The sequence below is a fragment of the Dipodomys merriami genome, unplaced genomic scaffold (genome assembly GCF_024711535.1).
Source record: "Dipodomys merriami isolate MVZ:Mamm:240054 unplaced genomic scaffold, mDipMer1.0.p SCAF_1279, whole genome shotgun sequence".
Taxonomy (NCBI): Eukaryota; Metazoa; Chordata; class Mammalia; order Rodentia; family Heteromyidae; genus Dipodomys; species Dipodomys merriami.
Genome location: NW_027202581.1, coordinates 105,740 through 121,118, shown reverse-complemented (window position 1 = coordinate 121,118; position 15,379 = coordinate 105,740). Strand labels below are relative to the sequence as shown.

Below are 15,379 nucleotides of genomic sequence, written 5' to 3'. Positions count from 1 at the left end.
TTACAAAAAAAATAGGTGGCTGTAACTGCAGGATTTATTTCCAGGCCTTCTACTCTGTTCCATTGGTTTGTATCTATTTTTGTGCCAATAACATGCTATTTTTGATACTATGTCTCTGTAATATAACTTGAAGTCTAGTATTGTGATACTCTTCCAGGGCTGCTCTTTTTGTTTAGGATTGCTTGGTCTATGTGGTCTTCTATGCTTTCCCACAAATTTTAAGGTACATTTGTCTATCTCTGTGAAGAATGACATTGCAATTTTCATGGAAATTGCACTAAATCTGCAGCTGGAGTTCAGCTAAAGGATTTATTATTTTGATTGAAATTGTAAAGAACCTGTAGATTGACAGCAGCTGAATAATTGATGCTCTCTTTCTTTCCCCGCTCTGTTCTCTTTCCCAGCTCTTTCCCATCTCTCTCTTTTTCTCCAATCTCTTTCTTTCCAAGCTCTCTTCTCTTTTCCAGCTCTCTCTGTTTCCTAGCTCTCTCTCTTTCCCAGTGCTCTCTCTTTCCCAGCTTTCTTTCCCAGGCCTTTCTCAGCCACATGGAGGGCCAACATGGCCTGCTGCCAGCCAGAACAATGAATAAACCTACCCCTTACTGGAAAAAAAAGAATACATAGGACATTGCCTCATCATTTGTTAATTAATGGACAACTTAACTGATTTCATATATGGATTGTTGGAGAACTTTACAATGTAAGGAGAAGTGCCTTGATGGGTTAAGTCAAGAGATGAGAATATTCTCAGTAAATAATGTTTTATAATCATACAATGTGCAAGATGAAAACAATAAGTAGTGATTATTTCTGAATGGTGGACCAAGAATGTTCAATAAACCCCTTAATTATGTTTTTCCAGCTTTTGAAATTAATGTTTACTGGTTTTATAATCAAAGAAAAGTGTTTACAAGTAAAATGGGAAATGTCCTGACCTGGACAATGAGAAAGAAATAGAATACAATGGAAGATAGCCCGCACTGAATACTTGAATATCAATTGCCCTTTCTCTAGTCTCAACACTCACTTGGTGATCTTAATTTTAAAATTATCCCCATTCACAATTACAATTTGGCAGATTTCCTCCTGCACGACACATTGCAGCATTATCCTATCTGCTCACTTGACTTACTGACCTGGGTTGCATTTCATGGTTGTGACCTCATTGTTCACCTTTCTTGAGAGGACATTTCCTTTATTTTAATGTAAACCTTGCATGAATTCTAACCTCCAACTCCTCTACTGGACATGATAGATTTTCTCTATGTGAAAGGCTGGACAAATGACCAGAAATCCTTTGTGCCACATGTACCACACATCACAAGTCAGGGTAGTATCTCAACAAACTGATTGTGAAGTCTGCTTCTCTGCTCACTTGACACCAGTTTTCTATAAGTAACTTTGGAGGGTGTGTGTCTGTGTGCATGAATGCTGGTACAGGGGCTTGAAATCAGGTCCTTGGTGGTGAATATTTCCTCCAACAGCTGAAAAATAGACCTCTGCAGTCCATAGAACTATCTCCAATGTAGATCATATTTTAGGGCTTCAAGCAAGTATTAGCAAATACAAGAAAATAGAATTAACTGTTTTATATCTGATAATAGCAAATTTAAGTAGAATGATGAGAAACAAAACAAAATATGAACAATATTAGAAAGGAGGCAGAGATTTTGAGAAAATGCCAGAATAGACCTTGGAAATGAAAAAATTTCAATATGCAAGATTTACAAAATCTTGCATGATACACACAGCAATAGCTTAGATCCCTGCACCTAAATATAAGTCATTCTATATGTTAAATTCAGGAAGAAATATTTTTAACAATTTAAATGAACAAAGCATACAAAATTTCTGAGAAACTACTAAAAGAGTAAAAGTTCAGCTCACTACCATACATGAAAGGGAAAAGAGGTATCAACTTCTACAACAAATCAGGAAAATACAAACAGATACTGCAAACAGAAGACGTGCAAAATGCTAGAAACAAGCACATATTTCACATATATTATCTCTTTCAATAATCTTCAGAATGTCAATTGTCTTACTTTATCAATTAAAAGACACAGAGTGACTGAATGGACCTCCAAAAAAAACTACCAAAAACGCAATCTTTCCTTGAAGAAAGTCAGAAGGTTGAAATGAGCTAGAGAAGAGAAATTTCAGGCTCTGGTCCCTTTTCCAAATTGTTACAAGTCTTAGGGAACAAGTTATCAAATTCTCTTAGTCTCAAAGTTGGACTATATACTTCTACCAAGGCCTTAGAATCCTAGTTCCTTATATGCAAGTGTTGTAACATTTGTTGCTGTGGGACTTGAGGACATCTGGAGAAAAGGTCACCTGTTCCTTCTTACTGCTGTCTCCTGCTCCTTCCCATTGCTGCTGTGTATCAAGGAGTATAATAGCCACCAAGTTATAGAACCCTTGGTGGTTAAAGGCTAGAGTAATGAACCTCCAACCTGCATAAGACTGTGGACATCAGGAGCTTAGGCTCATAGTCTCAGGGATTTGAGCTGGAAATCTCTGAGATTGCCAATCCTCTTACCAGGCCTTAGCAATTGAAAGATCTGAGATTGCCAGTGTTGAAAGAGCTTCTCCTCACCTAGTAATGATTCCTCTCTAATTAGACCCCAAATAGCTAAATGGGATCACTCTGACACGTCATTTAATTTCAGGGGTATATATGAAACATAGATGTATCCATGAATGTAAAAATAAAGCAAAGTGTTTTAGAGTTGGTAGTCATAGTCTAGTCAAAAAGTTGAAGCATCTTCAGTACAATTCTTCTGAATTTTTAATTATGGTTTTATTATCTTTAACTTGTCATACAAAGGAATTAATTTGACACAACAGTTTGTAAGTAGAATCAATGCATCTTGATTAGTGGCACTCCTTTTGTCATTTCCCCCGTTCCTCCTATTTCTTAATTTTCTTAATTTTGTAGGATATGCATTAAATTTTATGACTGCATGCTCTCTCTCTCCTCAACTTCCTCTCTTTCCTTGTCTATTGCTATCCTCTTGACCCTGGCCGCCACATTGCAAGTGTTTCCTGGTATTCATTTTGTTGAAGTATGGGTTAGTCTTTCTAAGAAATTGTCCCATTTGAATTCTCCCCTGAAAATATCATATTTTGTCTCATATAGTGGTGTCTAATATATTACCTTGATGTGTTTGCTAAGACATTTACAATTTAATTCTAGATTCCATATAGAAGAGAAAACATTTGTCCTTTGTCTCACTGGGCTTGATTTATTTCACAAAACTACTTTTTCTAGTTCCATCCATTCCCTTGCAAGTGTTGGAATATCTTTATTCCAAATGGATGAATAAAATTACTGTTGCTAGGTAGCTTTGTACAATAGTGGGTAAAAGGACAATGAAATTGCCTAGCATTTTGGATTCTACTTTTCTTGACTGGCTATTTACTTTGTTGATGGACAGAGTTGCATGTTTGTTACAATCATACTAATATAAATTGGAAGTGTAAAGTATACTTTCTGTACAATCACAGAAAGTGCTATCATTTTGTTGATGTCACCCGATGTGCTGAAATTTCAAGGAATTTCTAATTATCATGTCAATTAATGATCGCTAAAATACATTGCTTTCAGATATACTGCAAACAATAGTTCCCATTCCCCCCCCCTTTTTTTTGTCTGACATGGGACTTGAACTCTGGGCCTGTGTGCTGTCCGTGTGCTCTTCAGCTCAAGGTGAGTGCTCTACCGCTTGAGCCACAGCACCACTTCTGGTTTTCTAGTGGTTTATTGGAGATAAGAGTCTGTCTCATGGACTTTCCTGCCCTGGCTGGCTTTGAACTGTGATCCTCCAATCTCAGACATCTGAGTAGCTCGGATTACAGGCGTGAGCCACCAGCACCTGGCTCCCATATTTCCTTTTATAATTAATGCTAGGCATGTCTCAGATTGGCACTGGGTAAAATGTATGAAAGATCCTTTCTATCTTTTGGATCTACTTTGCAAAAAGGCATTTGACAGTACATCCCAAGCACAGATAAGTTCAATTCAATCTATTAGGGCTTCACCTATCCTCCTTCCTCATTATCTTCCCTGGATGGTTTTCCCTCTAACATCTTTACCTAAGCCTCCCACAGGAATACCTCTCAGATTCCAGTAGCTGTGCTATATCCTGCCTGGTAGGGAGCTATATAATATATCCTTGCAATGTGTACCTTAGCTTCAAGACTTAGAACCATGAACTAACCTTAGTGGTTTGTTGGGAATACCGACTGATAACTTCCTGCTAACTAATACTTCCCTGGAGCCTGTAAATGACCCATTCCTATCCTGAAATAGCTATCAGAGAAGGGTTTCCTGACATCTTACTACAGAGTAAATCAAATCATTCTTCAGTCATAATATTTAAAAAGAAGCAAGTCACACAAGTCTTGAGATAATCATAGATCTATGGGGGAAATCTCATATTTGTTTGATAACAAATTCAATGCCTTCTCTTCAAAATTTGTGGATTTAGTTTAAGCTGAGTGTGAATTTCTAAGCAGCATGAATTGACAAGTGATGGGTCCAATCATCAGCATCTGAAAGTTGTCCATCGATCTCCAGATAACATCAGGCAAGATCATGAAAAGAGCTTTCCTGTTAATACTCATCAGAGAATGGAAAATTAGGGTGGTCAACTAATCTAAAATGAGAAAGAATATTAGCATCATGGGCTTGATCATCCCATTTCTACAGAAGATGTGATATCTATGTATCACTATGGTAAAAGTTAGAATTTTATCCCCTAACTAGATATATTAAATACTACTCATTAAATACTAATATTTACACTAAGGAATAATATGGCTTTATAAGAAATTCTTGTAAGACACCATAACTAAATTATTCATCTTACATTCTCTGCTTGGACTAGATACACAAAACACACAAGCATTGGCTGATGTGACTCTCTTTTCTCTATATCTGTCTAACTTCCTAAACAATAAAAGCAAAGAAAGCCTATCCTATTTCAAATTCTCAGTGAAAGTAGAAACTGGTTATATCAGGTATAATGAAGCCCGAATCCAATTAACTAACAGAAAATAATTTAGGGTGCACCAATTGTGTTAAATTCAAGTGTGGAGAGAATGTCACTTAAGATAGTTCTCCATTTCCAGATAACCATCTAATTGGTAGCTTTCTAAATATCAATACCACACAAACTAGAAAGTAATACAAATCATTATCCCTTAACACAGTAAATGACAAGAATGTTCTGTCTCTTTGCATTATGTCCCTACATGGTCTGTCGGGAGCCAAAAGTTGAGTCTCTCAACATGATAGGCTTGACTATCTCACTGTAACATCTTGAGGCTGAGTTTACAGAATCCAACCCTCATCCTGCCCTAAGCCAACATCCTGCAACTGCTAATGACCACCCTTTCCCCCTGCCCTAAACAAACATCCTGCACTGCTACGGCCAATGAAAAAGCTTCCTTAACGGCCAATGGAAAAGCTTCCTTATTCCAAGCATATAAATACCCCTGTGTGAAAAATTAAAATTTGCAGCTTGATCAGAATCCATGTCTTGCTGTCATTATTCATGTCTCTTGTCCCTTCATTCCTTCTAGCTTAGGTTCACTGCCCTCGTTGACGTCCTGCGGGTCGGGACAACTGGCACCCAACGTGGGGCACGAGCCTCTGACTAAGGAAGGAATGCTGTCCTCCAGGGAAACTTGGACAAGTACAGTCCGAGATCGCCTCGACAGACCCCGCCAAGAGACAGATCCAGGAGGAGAGTGAGGATGATGCAAGGTGAGTGACCCACTATGGGACAAGCAATGTCATCACATGATCTATTTCTGTCAGACCTCAAGGAAGCCTTCAAGACACAGGGAATGCGGGTTAAGAAAAGGGATTTACAATTATTTTTCTCATTCATAGAGGACTTGTGTCCCTGGTTCCCTTTGAAGTAACCATAGATGCAAAAAGATGGCAAAGAGTAGGAGATTGTTTAAGAACAAGCAGCCCAAAAGTGGCTGCCAGAATGCTTGATAAAACAGGTGAATGGCTTACCACAATCCAGGGGAATCCTTCCGCCTGAGGATGATTCCTTTTCTCTTACAGATGCAGCTAGAACTCCAGACATGGACCCTCCTGTTTAAAATTTATTAAATAACAGATTAATCTCTTGGCTTCTAAGCCCATACAGGTTCATCACCATCACCTTGATATGTTAGACCAAGGCATTGAGATCTAGGATTTACCCCAGGCTTTTAATTAGTGTTTTGCCATGAGCTTGTTCCAGTGGGAACCCCCCCTTCATTTTTCTTATTTAGAAAACCCTTCCTCTTATTCATAACTCCTGACCATTCAATGGGCAAGACCTATTGCCATAAGGGATAGGTTCGCCCCTCCTACTATAGGCCCCTCCACTTGGGGGAGGATGCACCTATGGGAGGAAGAAAAAATGCTCAAATCAAGGGTGCAGGTAAGACTGCAGGGGGATGGATTCACGAGATCCCAAAACCCAAGACCCCTAAATGGCAAGCTCTGGTGCATGACGGTTGGCATACATACCCATAAGCCATCTCCTCAAAAAACATGCCAAGGCCTGTAAAATTCCCCTCCCCAAGTGAGGACGCTCGCTCGGGAGCGGAGAAAAACCCTGGGCCCTTAGAGGAACAGAGCCTCTGTCACCCTTTTAAAAAGAGGTGCCAACAATTGATGGTCAATTTTCTAAATAAGAAAGGGGGAGATGTCGGGGGCCAAAAGTTGAGTTTCTCAACATGATAGGCTTGATTATCTCACTGTAACATCTTGAGGCTGAGTTTACAGAATCCAACCCTCATCCTGCCCTAAGCAAACATCCTGCAACTGCTAACGACCACCCTTTCCCCCTGCCCTAAGCAAACATCCTGCACTGCTATGGCCAATGAAAAGCTTCCTTAATGGCCAATGAAAAAGCTTCCTTATTCCAAGCATTTAAATACACCTGTGTGAAAAATAAAAATTTGCAACTTGATCAGAATCCTTGTCTTGCTGTCATTCTTCGTGTCTCTTGTCCCTTCATTCCTTCTAGCTTAGGTTCACTGCCCTCGTTTGCGTCCTGCGGGTCGGGACAGTGGTCCTTCACTTTTTTCTAAACTAACAAAAATATTAACAATAATGGAGCAATATATATACTAATTCTTGTGAAAATGGATTGTGTATTTCCCTTTCAAATATGATCATATTCATTTCTGTTGTAAGTTAAAATCCAGTAGGCACAAGAGATATGCATTCCTTGTTTACCTTTGTTTATGATATTTGTCAAATATTAGTATATAACCCAGAACATAAAAAACTGTTAATGGTCTCTTGAACTCTACATTCTCTTCAGCAATGCATGCACTCTTCCTTAAATATCAAATCTCTCTTCTCAAAAACATCTTTATCTTCTACACTGAGATGTCTATAGTTCAGAAACACAAAACTAAATGCCTTAATGGCAATGTCAGTGGAAATTCTCTGAGATAAAATTGTAATGTTTGGGTTGAAAAAAAAGGAGAGACTTGAAACTAAAGAAAATTCAGACAATATTTTTGCCTAAGTTCCTTACCTAACACCTTGAAGATATCGAAAATTTCTGTTCAGGCCTTCTAGGATTTTCATGTCTTATAAAGGCAACTGGAATTCAAAAGCCTATCATACAGTAGACAAGTTTTACAATTCTTAAATTGTACATTTGCCAATCTTAGAAATTCAAGTGAAACAGATTTAATAATACAAAGACAAAACACTCAAGTAGCTAAAGAGGAAATACATTCAAGATAAAATATGTTGATACAGTAGAAGATTATAGACATAAGGAATCACAAAAGACAGTGGGCATGAACAAAGATGATATAGTTTTGATTGCAGTCTAATGTACATAGAAGTTAACAAAGCTACTACTGAAAAGGTTTTCATGTATGCAAGATAACTTAGCAATTGTTAAGCACAATGTTAGGTGTCTCTATGACATCGCATACACTTAAAATGTGACAATATTCTTTTCCACAGGGTTTAATTCACAATTTGCCAAATGTTAATGAAATATTAGCTATCAAGGAGGCTAAAATGCTAAAACTCATGGTTCAATGCTAGTCTAGACAGAAAAGTCTGTGACATACTACCTCTAAAGAACCAGCAAAATTACTCTTTGGAAGCAAAACTGTCAAACTTTTGGGAGATAATTTGGGAGAATATTCTTGTATTCCAAAGAAAAGACAGGACAGTCATCAACCACATCAACTACAAAGTCATGATGACTATAGTTAGAGAAGGAACTTTTGCTTAGGTAAAATATACCCAAGATCAAATAAAATCATAGACAGAATTTTTGAGAAGCTACTACAACAAATATACCTGAATGTGCAAAACACTCTCGAGAATGTATAATGACGAGATAGAAGCATGCTTCTTCAGAAATACATATCCCCATGTCTCCAAAATTCTTTGCTGTACACATTGACAAACTCTTCTCCTAAGGAATGCTATTTCCCCACTCATTTAATGTTGGTTGGCTTGTAAACTGCATTGTCCATTAGAGCTTGGCAAAAGAATTATGTGCTAATGCTGATCTAAGGCATGAAACAGTTTGGCAATTCTCTTCTCACCTACTTTGGATAGTATTATATGAGAAAAAATCTTTGGTCTAGTTGTCTAGTGAATGACAAACCACATGGAGAATTGCTGAGACCTACCATGCAATAACCAATCAGCATCCTGATACATTTGTCCAATAAATATTAGAGAATTTAATGTAAATACAGGAGAGGTTCCAACATACAAAGGACTTCATTTGGCTAAGGCCAAACAAATGTTCCAACAATGCATTCTCCACCTAAATGGATGTAATCTGTATTCAACCTGTTTGCCTCAGAGGTGGATCATATTGCAACATGTATAGGTAGAAAAATTTCTCATATTAGAGTAGTTATAGAGCACCTGGTTGATTAAATTCTCTGTACTCTTTCCAGCCCTAAGTCTCTCAAACTGTGCTGTCTCTCCCATTATATACACAGAAAAAAGGATGACCAAGAACATGTAAATCACACATGTACAGGAAATTCTAGGGAAAACAATTTGGCCCCAAAAATAGTGCTAAGAAGTTCCAAGATAACACCCAAATGAAGAATAATATGACCACAACAGACCATCCCATCACCTGCACATTCTATGCAGGAGACCTAATGCTCACAGTACCCCCTTATCACCTGTATGATCTCTTTTATATCTTTTTCTATGAAACTCTGAGCCAGGGTCACAACCCCACGTTGCAGCTGGTAGCAAAGGGCAATCTGAGCTGGACTGCGATTGTGCTTTTTTGCCACAGCACCAAGAACTGGGTCCTTCAGAAGAAATGGGGCATTGGGGTCTACCCTGGAAGGAAAGACAGAAATGCTGAACTGCAGACAGAGTATTCTATTTGTTTGCAGAGCTCCAATATGCTTGAGGATGCCTTCTCTAGACCAAGTCATCAAATGCAATCTCTTGAACCTTCAGCATCACTCGTATGAGGAACCATGTAGGAAATGCAGTTCTCCCCAGTTCCTAAACCAGTTCAAAATCACTGCCAGAAAAGTAGCACAGTAGACCTCAAAATATTTGATTCAGAGTAGTGTTTTGGGTAAACATTTTATTGGATTACCATTGTTTTGCTGGTTGAGTTCCCAGAGCACTATGGGAAACCAGGACAATGTCCTTGGACTTGGAGAAATCCAACAGTTTGCTCTGGTTGAGATAAGGATGACCTTCCACCTGTAGATGGATAAGACAGGAATTATATGCAAATTTTATGCACTGATCAAGAAGAAAAATTAAGAGTAAGCAAACCTGAATAAAAATGTGTTACATTCGATTTGAATTGAAAGGATTAAAATAATGTAATGTTTACTTTCTAACAAATAAATTTCGCATATCTGTTACCTGGATTGCTCTAAAAAAAAAGTAATCTTCCTAAAGTGGACCACATAATATGCTAAATACCATTTACCAGGCAAAGAAGCATAACAGACTCTTTTGGGGGGCACAAAAGACTTGTCTGAAATGTGGACATGGCATTTGAACAGAATTTAACAATTTGGTCAGTCACTCATGAGGGAAAAGGTATAGGACAAAGGAACCATTTTGGCAGGCATTCTGCTAGTGACACTCTTCAGAGTTTGGTTTTCTATTTTTCAGAGTGCTTTTCATGAAATTGAGTGCCAGTGGCTAATGCTTATAACTCTATCAATACTCAGGAGGTTGAGACATGAGAATTGAGGTTCTGAGTCAGCCCAAACATATCATTCTGCAAGACTCTTATCTCTAATTAACCAGCAAAAGTCTGGAGGAGGAGGCATGGCTTAGGTGGCAGAGCATCAACCTTCAGCCACAAAACTAAGAGAGAGAGTGAGTCCCTGAGAGTAAGCCATAGTTCTGTCCCATAAAAAAATTACATGCACTCAATGGAATAAAAATGCATTAGCTCAATGGAATAGACCTAAAGAAAGAAGGTAATATAAATAAAAACTATCTTGTCTTTCGATAGAGACTATTCCTTTAACTCCTTTCTTAGAACATTCTAAACTGAAAGGCAAGTATCAAGATTTGCTCTGTCTTATGGAAATTATTATACTTTATTCTGATATGTGGAGTAACTTTTGTTTTTACTTAAATATCTGCTAAGGAAAGTACACACAGAAGTTAAACCAAAAGAAAATGTTCATAAATCCTATGACCTCTAATTCTTACAGAGATTATGAATGAATATTAAACTACTAGGTGAAAATGTCAAAGGACCTCCTTTATTGACAATGGTCAACATCTAGAAAACCAGTTATCGTCAGTCAGGAAACTATGTCTTTATGAAGGATACATCTAGGTGGGCCCACTTAATGAACAGATCAAATCAGTGGAAAAATTGAGTACAGACTAAATTTAAATGATGAAAATGAATTGTCGTTAATTTTTAGAATACAGTCACATAAATGTAACTATGTAAGAAAGTATTTTCATTCCAAGAAGACATCTGCTCAAGTCTCTAAAGGAGAATGTCCAGGTCTACAATGTTATTGAAGAGAACCAGCAAAACTACTACAGATGTGGATGACAACTTAATTGCATTAATAAGGACAATGTGGCCATGTGTTGAATAACTGGCATGAAATTTGGAAAATATAAATATTCCAAGTGCTTGATAAATTTCATTACAAAAGACTTGATAAAACTTATAATTAAAGTGCCTTCACATTCATGTTGGAAAATCTTAGGATTGTGTCACTGTCCACAAATTTAAACAGAATGACCAGCTTTGTGTTCAAAACACTTTTACTTCACAGCTGTAAGGATTTTAAGCTGTTGAAGACAGTAATATAGAGCCTCAAACCAGGCACAGACTAGATGTGATTTTAAAAACAAAGAAGAAAAGAGGAGTTGACTTAGAGGTTTTCAGGAATTGAGTCAGCTCTGTGTTTTACTCTAAGTTTGATGTATGGAATTCACTAAGATCCCCACCAACAGATATTTGATCTGTGTGATCATTTTGGCAGCCCCCACTTTACTCTCCATGTACCTATGTCACTAGCCAAGAATCCTGAAGCCAGACACAACAGCACAAAGTACCAAAGCATTCATTCCACGGCCCTTCACATGGATCTCCACACTTCCTTCCTTCTCCCACTGCTCCTTTCCAAGTTGGAGATTTTATGGGATTTCCTTGTTTTTTATACATGACACCATCATCAATCCAATCTCACCATCATTTATAGGCCAACAATAAGTACTTTGTCTCTGAAGTCTAATGACTGCAGCCAACCTTGATGTCATTTACAACCTCCAGATTCTTCCATTCACTGGACACAATGAACCTCTCACTAGGCACAGACACAGTTGGCTATCCCCCCTATCCTTGGAGACAATTGTTGTTTTTAGAATCTTCCTTTCCACAAAAATAAGTTAAACAGTGGAGAAGGTAAGAGAAATAGCTGGCAGAAACACAGCAACAAGTCAGTTAAGAGACAGAGAAGAGGAAGCAGGAACTCACCTGGTTGCAGACAGGCTTGTACTTGAGCCCTGGTTTGTTCAGGATCCTCTCCAGTTGCCTGCGGTTAAAGTTGGACCCCCCAGTGGACTTGGTCAATCCCACATCCTTACATTTCTCCATGGCCTAAAAAGGAAGGAGTTCTGCCGATCCATCTGTACCATTGGTTAAATCAATATAAATGCAAACTGGAGCTGATAAAGGAAACACTATCAATAAACAACGAATGGACTACATATGATTGTTGGTAGAAAAATGGTCAAGACATTTGGAGAATATAGTCACATACAAAGAAAGAATTTTGTGTGCTTCTTGGAGAAATAGAGACATTACTGCATAAGGAGGCAAGAGATCACACTTCTTGTCATCAATTTTGTTCAGACATTCATGTCTTTTACTTTCCACTAATGCTTTCTCCCCTATCACTCCTGCAAAACACCATTATAAATGTCATGAGTTTCTAGATTTCAAGGGTACAGATTCCATTCTTGAAGTTGGAGAAATGACCTGACTCTCTAGGCATCCTCTGAAGTCTATGCCTCAAGTACTGACCTCCCATGTCTCAAAGAGATCCACTGTGTCAAATATCAATTTTCCATGCTCATCTTTCAGAAACAATTCTTTTCCAGGATGCAATAAAAGCAGACATTACAGCAACCTCACCAAGCACTATCATCCTACCCAGAGCCATGGTCCTTTGTACACTTCAGGAATGAAACAGTAAATGAGCATTAATGAAGAACTCCTCCACTTACTTATGCTTACAAAGATGCTTGAATGAGCATAATAAGGAATGTCTTTAAGAGTCTAGGTAGTTGTAATCCCCTATCAATTATACGTATTATGAAATATTGGTTTCCCATCCCAAAGAGATCTCCTTGGGACTTGTGTTACTTCTCTGCTTCACTTTCTCCAGGGAAATAGTTCTCTCTCACTGGGAAAGTCAACAATTACATGGCCTTGATCTTCCACAACAATGGATTTCAATCTTGATTCAGGATAATCAGTATTCTTTAGAGACTTGAATACATGTGAATCCAAGGCAAATAAGGGAAGCAAAAAATGGTTAACCAAAAGTTGTCACAGAGAAAGATTCTAATACTGAAAGACGCAACCAAGTTATAAAAGGGTAAGGCTCGGGACACATGAATTATCCAAATATTATTTGCCATTGCAGGCAACGCTGGGACAAAACATAAGCAAGCCTCTAGTAATAAAAATGTAAGGGAAGGAGAAACAGAAATAGCTGAGGGCTCAGAAGGTGGCTTAGTGGTAGAGTGCTTGCCTTGCTTGGATGAAGCCCTGGGTTCCATTCCTCAGTGCCACATAAGCAGAAAAAGCCAGAAGTGGTACTGTGGCTCAAATAGTAGAGCCCTAATCTTGAGATGAAGAGCTGAGGGACAGCACCCAGGCCCAGTATTCAGACCCCATGACTGACAAAAAAGAAAAAAGAAATAGCTGAAGACTAAATCTAAATCTAGCCATTCATTCACCTGTCCATTTACATAATCCAATAAACTCATATGAAATATCCTGGGTCATTCTATCAATTTTTTAACCAAAGCTTACATAAATTGATGATCACGGCTTATTCTTAATCATTTATGGAAATAATTATAGTGAATATATGCAGTTATATGCTTCAGTTAGATGATGTAAATAGCCTATCTTCAATGAATTTGGAAAATGAATAAGGTAGAGATCTACATAATCCAACTGTAATTTCTTCAGTGATCTTTCCAGACAAGGCGGGACTAGCTCTGGTCGATTGAATGTGCACCAGAGCTGCAAATGTTAAAAAATACAAATTGTGCTGGATTGATCGTTTACCTCAATTGAGAAATCTGATTCACCAAACTCAGAGAAATTTTATACTAGGAAGATACTGATGGCCATGGGGGAAAATTAATGCCTTCATTCTTAGGTTTTCTTGACCTGTCAGGGCCATGTCATTGTTAAAATAATTTGCTGGACAATAGAAGGAAATTACTTGAGATAGCATTTTGGACAATTAATAAAATTATCCAAACTCTGAATCCTATTCCAAAGATATTATAGAATTACTATTTCTCTAAACATCTCATCTCTTCAAATCAGTGGAGACATATCCACATACCTTTATTTCCATCAATGAAAGGAAAGATATTTGAATATTTTAAAATGTACTGGGCAAAAAAAAAAACATTTTAGCAATGTTTTGTTTAATACCCAGCAAATTCTCATACTGATCTCTCCCAAGAATAAAGGTAAGATTTAATATTCCAAATAGTAAAAATAATGTTTTAGAAAATTCCTCTAGGCATGAAGAACTCTGTGATTTGACCATAGATCTGAGTGGTCCCATAGCACCTGTTAAAACAATGATTCAAGTTGAGACTTTGAATGTTAAAGTGACTGTCAACCTATCAATTCATAGAGAGTAAGGTAGTAATTATTTCACTCTGTTTTTAATACTAAACCTTACATGTGAAAAGTATCTGAATAACAATAGTGAACAATTCTTCCAACTACTGTTCCAATCATGTAATTCTTCCCCAAATCACACTTCAATAAATTTGCATCTACCTATTATAGGCAGCATACCTTTGAGGTGAGGAATGTCTTCTCTCTTCAGAGTGCCCTCTTCAATCTTGCTTTGAATGGCCTGCCCTACCTCCTCTTCTACTTCGTACACATACGCAGTGTCAATGTGCCAGAAGCCAGCATCTATAGCTATTTTGGTGGCCTCAATTACCTTACTTCTAGGAATCTAGATCAACAAGGAAAAGAAAAGCAGAAGTTGGAGATAAATGTTGTGAGGTAGCCCATTGGAAACAAAGTAGATAATTAACACGATAAGAAAGCACTTGGTATTCCAGTGTTATTTTCAGATCACTTAATCATGTAACAGGGTAACACCTCTCTGGATCTCCACAAGAAAGCAAGACTTTCTATTGAAGGAAATAAGTAAAAAACAAACAAACAAAAAACAATTCTAGTGCTATTGGTACTTTCCAGGCATCAAAGCTGATGCACAGCTTTAGCCTGCTAACTTTTGTTCTTTTTTCCCCCACCAAGCTATGAAATCAATGACCAATTAGTACAAAGCACAATGCTCAGAATAAACAGGTTATGATATGATCATGCTCTCACAATGTTCTCTCTTGTACATGACAAGCACTACCTTGTGAAAACTGAGCACTGGTTGATCACTCCAGAGTCATACTAGAAATATGTGACTTTGCAATCCACATTGGGCTCAGGTCCTTCTAAATCTATTTTTCTTTTCAACCTTCAAACCAATCAGCACCCTTTATGGGTACATAGGTACAAAAGCCCTGTTGTGGGATCACATGGCCATCATTTAGTCCAACATGCTGATACTTGGAATTCAT

At 37.8% G+C, this 15,379-nt stretch overlaps 1 long non-coding RNA gene and 1 pseudogene across 1 annotated transcript in view; one reads left to right on the top strand and one right to left on the bottom strand.

Annotated features, from left to right (window-relative positions):
* Positions 1–6,989, top strand: part of LOC138824187 (uncharacterized) — a 20,998-nt gene extending 14,009 nt beyond the window's left edge. Inside the window, exons 2-3 of the long non-coding RNA XR_011371048.1 lie at positions 5,590–5,773; positions 6,086–6,989. This is a non-coding gene — a long non-coding RNA (uncharacterized lncRNA). The remainder of the gene's footprint in view (positions 1–5,589; positions 5,774–6,085) is intronic.
* Positions 4,619–15,379, bottom strand: LOC138824186 (prostaglandin-E(2) 9-reductase-like; annotated as a pseudogene).